Here is a 7,262-nt window from a genome sequence, read left to right as displayed (position 1 = left end):
GTGACTGACTGGATCCAAAACAGTTTGGACACTACAATATTAAGAGCCAAAGTCAGGTCAAACAAGGAGATAACTAAACATCTGTATGCACCTGATATCCAGAACACCTGACTATCAATTTAGGTGAACCCTCTTATGCAAGCATACATTAAGTTTAAATGAGATTGAAATATTGAACAATAAAAGTAGACCAACAGCAAAACAAAACCTTTGTGGAAAAGAGTCATTGTGTATAATGCTGTTTAATTAAAAAAAAAAAAAATCAGTGCACCCAAAGAACGATTTTAGGAGCTACAAAGGAAAAGAGAAAAATAGAGAGTCCATCCAGGATTCTATGACAAATTGTCATTTCTGTGAAAGGGAATATTATCACAGAAACATATGGGGGTGAGAATGAGGTACCCCTACTCACAGCGATGGTATGAAGCTTTATAGAATCTCTTAAATACAAAGTTGTCATCAAGTTTAAAATGAACAGCTCCATGATATCGAGTTGTTACAGGCTGGCATACGTGTTATTGAGCATCTAACGTGTTCCAACCTCTGCCTAGGATTCAGCACCAGGTCTTGAAAAACATCAGTCCTCCTCCCCTACAGCGATGCTGTCTGTAATCCAGCTGCCAGCTCAAGTTCTTCTACAAATGCACAGGTGTAAAAGCCATGAATTTATACAGTAAAAAGGGAACTGTAAATAGAAAGGACAGTATTAACCCCCAGCTCTTAAGTGAAACGGTCAAGGTTGTTGGAGGTAGAAAAAATGCTCCCTAAGGACCCAAACATTTCAGTGATGTGTTGCCAGAAAAGGGTAATGTTACCTAGAAACCTTTCCCAATGAGTCCCAGTCCACACCAGCGGTTGCCTCAGCACTTCATTCATTCCTGCTACAGTATTTGCCCTCTTTTATCAGGTATTTGTTCACATTAAAAGATTCTAGAGACCTTGGTTCCAGCTCTACAGCTTTAAGCCCATCCCCTGGCACTACACTGCCCCCTAGTGGGAATTAGAAAATGCCAAACAATCCATTAAAAAAAAAAAATCTATGAAACTGGCTTTTGGTACAGAATGACTGATCTAGCCTTTCTAAATCAACTGAGGAAGGATCCCATACTATTTATTATTACATTCTGAAGTTTATATAGAATTAAATATTTATTCTACAAAATCAACATTTGAATGATAGTGCAAAGCAGTCTTCCAGTGAGAAGTGTGGCATTGCGAAAGAAAGAAGATTCATGTTACCTGTAAATCTGGTACCCCTGAATGGCCAAGACAAGCCACGACTTGGGTTGCCACAATGATTTTCCTCAAAATGTTAAATACTTCTGGAAGCTGCTTCTGGTTTATGATGATCTTATAAAGCATTCGTCTCTCAATTTCTATAAAGAGACTAACTACATTTTATACATAAAAGTTAATACAATTTATCAAACTTTCAACTAGTTCCAGATACATCCAGCAATCAAACTCATATTAAAGTTTCAGTGAAAAAAAAAAGGCATCGTATATTGGCACTTGGGACACACCCTGTTCTTTACATATATTTAATCACAACATTTCAGAGATATGATCAGATGATAAATATGTTTCAGTTTTATGTATTAAAGGGTATATAACTTCATTTTATGAGTTCAGGATTTTGTATGATTTTTGTCATTAAAATATTTACCTACAATTTTTTTTAATGTTTAAAGCTTTGACCCATCAAAAGCTATTTTGCTGTAAAAGCCAAGGTGGAAAATCAGGCGTGAAGTTTAATTGCATTAGCCAAAGCCTTAGCAAATGACAACATCTGAACCTGTGTGCTTACCTGTAGAATGAGGATGGCCCGTCACCCATGAGGATGGTGCAATGTAGGGAAACACTTAGATGGGCAAAGAGCTGCCCAACCTTTCGATGCAGTGATTTAAGAAGCCAAGAAAATGGTGATATTCCTAGAATTCCCAGTTAACTGAGAGTTATCACATGCAAATGTAGTATTTAAATTAGAAAAGCAATTACATTGAATTGGCTAGTCAAAAGTCATCTCCGGCGCGGGTGGATTGTTTGAGCTCAGGAGTTCAAGACCAGCCTGAGCAAGAGCGAGACCCTGTCTCTACTAAAAATAGAAAGAAATTATATGGACAGCTAAAAATATATAGAAAAATTAGCCAGGCATGGTGGCACATGCCTGTAGTCCCAGCTACTCGGGAGGCGGAGGCAGGAGGATCGCTTGAGCCCGGGAGTGTGAGGTTGCTGTGAGCTAGGCTGATGCCACAGCACTCTAGCCAGGGCAACAGAGTGAGACTCTGTCTCAAAAAAAAAAAAATAGTCATCTCCTTTTCTTTTCTATAAGTTTTAAAATATAAGGTGGAGAAAACACTGACAGCCAGATAATCCACTGCAGGAAGGGAGAGAGTTGCAAGCTGCACAAGCTTCCCATCCTGCCAAACCTCACGGGAATCTTTGGCTCTGTCTAAAACTTTCTATGGCTGTGGTGGACCTTCACACGTTAACACCTCCTGCCCCTCCTCATATCTCCCTTCCCTCCTTTCACCTGGAGGCCGGGATCCTCCTCCTGCTCCTCTAGGTGGCTCAGGCTCTACCACTGGGCCTTCCTCTTGCCATGTCCACAGTGGGGGCTGGAATCAAGCAGGCTGCTGGGTGTGCATGTTTTCCAAGACAGAAATAAGAAGTCGTGTTCCCTGTGTGTCCATTTGCCCTCCAGATGGCACCCTCAGGGCACAAAGCAAAGGACCATCCTCTGCAAAGCTCATAGTCCAGGCATATAAAACAAATGTTAAAAAGTATAATGCATGTAGCACCTCACGTGGTAACTGATAGGGGAACAAAGAAACTAAAAGTAAAATGAAACAAAGTAAGGAGAACCGGGAGTTACTGGGACAGGGGTGTGCAGGGGACAGGACATAGCAGTCAATGGTGGCTTCAGTGAGAAGGTGCCAAGGAATAAATTACTTGAAGGAGGCGGGCAAATTCATGAAGCTGCACAAGCCAGAAGGCGGGGGTGAGAAAGAGAGCAAAAGTCCTCAAGGAGTAGTGTTTATGGAAGAACAAGGACGCCCATGTGGCTGGAAGAAGGTGAGCAAGAGAGTAGACAGCAAGGGCAGGGAAGGGGCCGCTGTGAGGAACTTGCCTCTGACTCTGAGAGCGTGGGGGCCCTTCCCGGGTGCCAGGCAGAGCTGAACTGCTCATCAGCTTCTGTGTTGGGAACAGACTGAGAGCAGGACAAAGATAAGAGCAAGGAGACCACTGCAGTGTCGTGTCCAGCAAGGCTTGTTTGTATGGGGCAGGTGAGTACTGGGTTCTTCTCACCTCCCGGGCATCCCCATAGCACAGAAAGGAGCCCAGTGTCCTCTGGACCCTCCCACCCTACCCTCACACCTGAGCCGCTGCATCTCCAGCAAGCCCTCTTCCCACCCATCTCCTCTCTTGGTCCTTTGGGCTCCGCTCCCACAGCTCACCTGCCTTCTTCCTCAGGAACTAGGCTGACCTGTGTGCCATGCAGTGGTACTCTCTGGGCCCCAGTCCCTTTCCCCAACTCCACAGTGTCAGAGCCCTGATCTCCGTGGAACTGGAGGCGCCAAGCTCCTTTCCAAAAGAGAGACCACCAGGTCCTGCAGCCTGCTCCCAGCCTCCCCCGGGACACAGCGCAGTGCCCTGCAGTGGTGGCGAAGAGGGGAGGGGTAAATGGAAGTACCAGCCTGGCCTCCCCGCGAGAGGTGCCGCACGCTCAACGGGGCAGATGCCAGCTCTGAGCCCACTCTAATTTCAGTCTCAACCCTGCAGGCCCAGCCTCTTCTGGCACCGCCTCTATCTCGCCCAAATGAGGTCCAACTTGAGCTGCACCTGGACTGTAGAAGGCTCAGAAGGCTCAGTGCAATGGGAGTGGGAGGTGGCTCTCAATGCCTTCCTGCATCACCTGTTAACAATTCCCAATATACCTTCCAGGTGACTTTACAAAACAATGTACACTTGGAGTCCCAAAATGTAGCCATTATCACTTAATAGCTTTAACCAAATCCCCAGTGTTGCCAATATTATTAATGCAGCTGCTACAACTGTCCTTAGATCCAAACCTAGATGCATGTGTAATTGTCTCCTTGGCACAGATCCCTACAAGTGGATTACTCTGACTTGTAAGCTTGTATTTTGGATCATTTTTTATTTTATTATTTTATTTTTTTATTTCAGCATATTACGGGGGTGCAAATGTTTAGGTGATGTATATTGCCCTTGCCCCACCCGAGTCAGAGCTTCAAGCTTGGGTCATTTTTTAAAAACTTACATCTGTTAAATCTGTTTTTCTGTCAGTCTTTGGCCTTGCCACTGAAATTTTATTTTTTTTTTTAAATCATCAATTCTTTCTTTTAATATGTTTATGGTTGCCTTGTCTTGCATTCAAATCCTTGATGCACACAGTGAATACCCATTAAATTAAGAGACAAATAGATATAAGACACATTTTATAGACTGATTTTTATCCTACCAACTGCTTTGAAATTCCACCATTATCCTATAGAAACCTGTGTGTGTCCTTATCGGTAATTCTAAAATGTGCGATTGTGTGTGGTGTGTCTGAGTGTGTTTGAGTTTGTGTGGGTACGTGTGAGTGTGTGTCAGTGTCTCTGCATGTGTTTGAGTGTTTCTGGGTGTATGTTTTAGTGTGTGTCGTGACTGGTTGTGTGTGAATGTGTTGGTGTGCCTGGGTGTATTTGAGTGTGGGTGGGTGTGCGTGTGTGTTGGTGTCTCTCGGTGTGGTGGAGTGTGTGTGTGTGTGTAGGTGTGTGAGTGTTTCTGGGTGTGTCTGGGTGAGTGTGGGTGTGTGTGAGTGTATGTTGGTGTCTCTGTGGGTGTGTCTTGGTGCGTTTGAGTGTATGGGTGTGTTTGAGTGTGTGTATGTGTGGGCAAATCTGGGTGTGTCTGAGTGTTTCAGAGTGTGTGTGGGGCTGTGCCTGGGTGTGTGTGTGTTGAAGTCCCTGGTTGTTTGTGTGTGGGAATGTATGTGGCTGGGTCTGAGTGTGTGTGGGTGTGTCAGGATCTGAGTGTGGGTGCATGTATTTCTCTGGGTGTGTGGGTGTGTTTGAGTGTGTGTGGGTGTGTCTGGGTGTGTCTAAGTGTATTTGAGGGTGTTTTAGTGTGCCTTGGTGTGTTTGAGTGTGTGTAGGTGTGTGTGAATGTGTGAGGGTGTGTGGGTGTGTGTTTGTGTGTGCATGCGTGTGAGGGTGTTACAGAGCATGTTGCTCTGTTTGGGTGTGTGTGTGTTGGTCTGTCTGGGTTTGAGTCTGTGCGAGTCAGTGTGTGTAGGTGTTTCTGGGTGTGTTTCACTGCATGTGGGTGTGCATGTGTGTGTGTGTTGGTGTATCTGGGTGTGTTTGAGTGTGTGCAGCTGTGTGTTAGCATGTGTGGGTGTGTTTGAGTGTGTGTGTCTGGGTGTGCATAAGTGTGTGTTGGTGTGTCTGGGTATATTTGAGTGAGTGTGGGTATGTGTGTAGGTGTATGTAGGTGTGTTTGGGTGTGTTTGAGTGTGTCTGGGAGTGTGTGTAGAGTTTATTGTCAAACACACCTAAGAAACAAAACGTCATTTCATACGGAGAGGATAATTTTTAGCCAGAAAGGAGTTACATATGAAAACTCTTACATTCACTTAGAGAAAGCAGCTAGACATTCAGTTGTTTATGTTTGCTTAACTCTGAGAACCGAAGCAGTGTGTAGAGTTTCTTGTCAAACACTCCTAAGAAAGAAAAAGTCATTTCGTACGAAGAGAGTAATGTTTAGCTGGAAAGGAGTTACATATGAAAACGCTTACATTCACTAACCCTAACCCCTAACCCCTAACCCTAACCGTAACCTCAACACCTAACTCCAACTGGAATCCTAAGCCAAACTCAAACTGGAACCCTAATCCTAACCCTAACCCTAACCCCCCAAAATACCTAGGCTGCTTGGATTCAACAAATCACAACTGCTAAAAATGAAGCTAACATCCCAGGAGAAACCAGTGAAGGAATAAAGAAAGAAAGAATTGTTTTTATTTATTTTTTTATAAATGTTTTGTTTTTTTGTTTTTTAATTATTATTTATTTTTTGAGACAGGGTCTGACTCTTGCTCAGCCTGGTCGGAACTCCTGAGCTCAAGGGATCCTCCCGCCTCGGCCTCCCAGAGTGCTAGGATTACAGGCGTGAGCCACCACGCCCGGCTGAAAATAATTAATTTTTTAAAAATAAAAAAAAATGAAGCTAACAAAAAAGTTTTGGAACATGTTTATGTCTCAGAAATGGGAAGAGACAACAGGCTGATGGATAAGACCTAGGAGCTGTCCAGCATCTGAGAAATATGCTGAATGAGATTTAAGAACAGTCACAGACTTTTAAAATTGCAATACAATGTGTCTCTTTCTTTTGCAAGAGGTGATAGGTAACTGAGAGTACTGCTGGGGGCTAGACAGCAGGCCTGAGGCTTAGCAAGCCTCCAGGGAAAACGCCCAAGCCACCTGCACAACTGGCCTTGGAGCTTGATGCCACAAAATCCCTATCAACAGCCTTGTCCAGAGAAGACTGCATGACTGCAACTGCCATGGGTAATTTTGAGGAAAAACATTAAAAATTAAAATAACCTTGTTTTTAACTATGATTTTTTTTTTTTTTTTTTTTCAGAGACAGGGTCTCATTTTGTCACCCAGGCTGGAGTGCAGTGGCACAATCATAGCTCATTGCTGCCTCCAACTCCTGGGCTCAAAGGATCCTCCCACCTCTGTCTCCCATGTAGCTGGGACTACAGGCGCCACCATCATGCACTGCTAATTAAAAAAAAAAAAATTTTTTTGTAGAATTGGGGGTCTCACTATGTTGCCCAGGCTGGTCTTGAACTCATGGCCTCAAGCGATCCTCCTGCCTCAGCTTCCCAAAGTGCTAGGATTACAGGTGTGAGCCTGTAGGATTTTATGTTGTTTCAACTTAAATAGGGATTCAGTAGAGAAATAAAAAATGAATAAGTATTGTTCATTTTTTAAAGTAAATTAAAAGTAAAGATAATGACATTTTCAATTTAGGAAAATTTCCTTAGGCAGAGTATTCCTTTTATGACTTAATATAAAAATTTTCAAATTACAGTAAAGAGTAGCATAATGAATAGTACACACACTTAATAATTACTGATATTTTGCCATATTTGCTTCATGTTTTTGTACTGTGAAATATTGTAAGTTGCAGGCATCACAAAATTTCACCCCGAAGTACTTCAGTATGCACCTATAAAAAGTACACAT

This window comes from Eulemur rufifrons, chromosome 2 (assembly GCF_041146395.1).
Source record: "Eulemur rufifrons isolate Redbay chromosome 2, OSU_ERuf_1, whole genome shotgun sequence".
NCBI classification, from domain to species: Eukaryota; Metazoa; Chordata; class Mammalia; order Primates; family Lemuridae; genus Eulemur; species Eulemur rufifrons.
The sequence above is the reverse complement of the archived record's forward strand: the minus strand, read 5'-3'. Positions refer to the sequence as shown.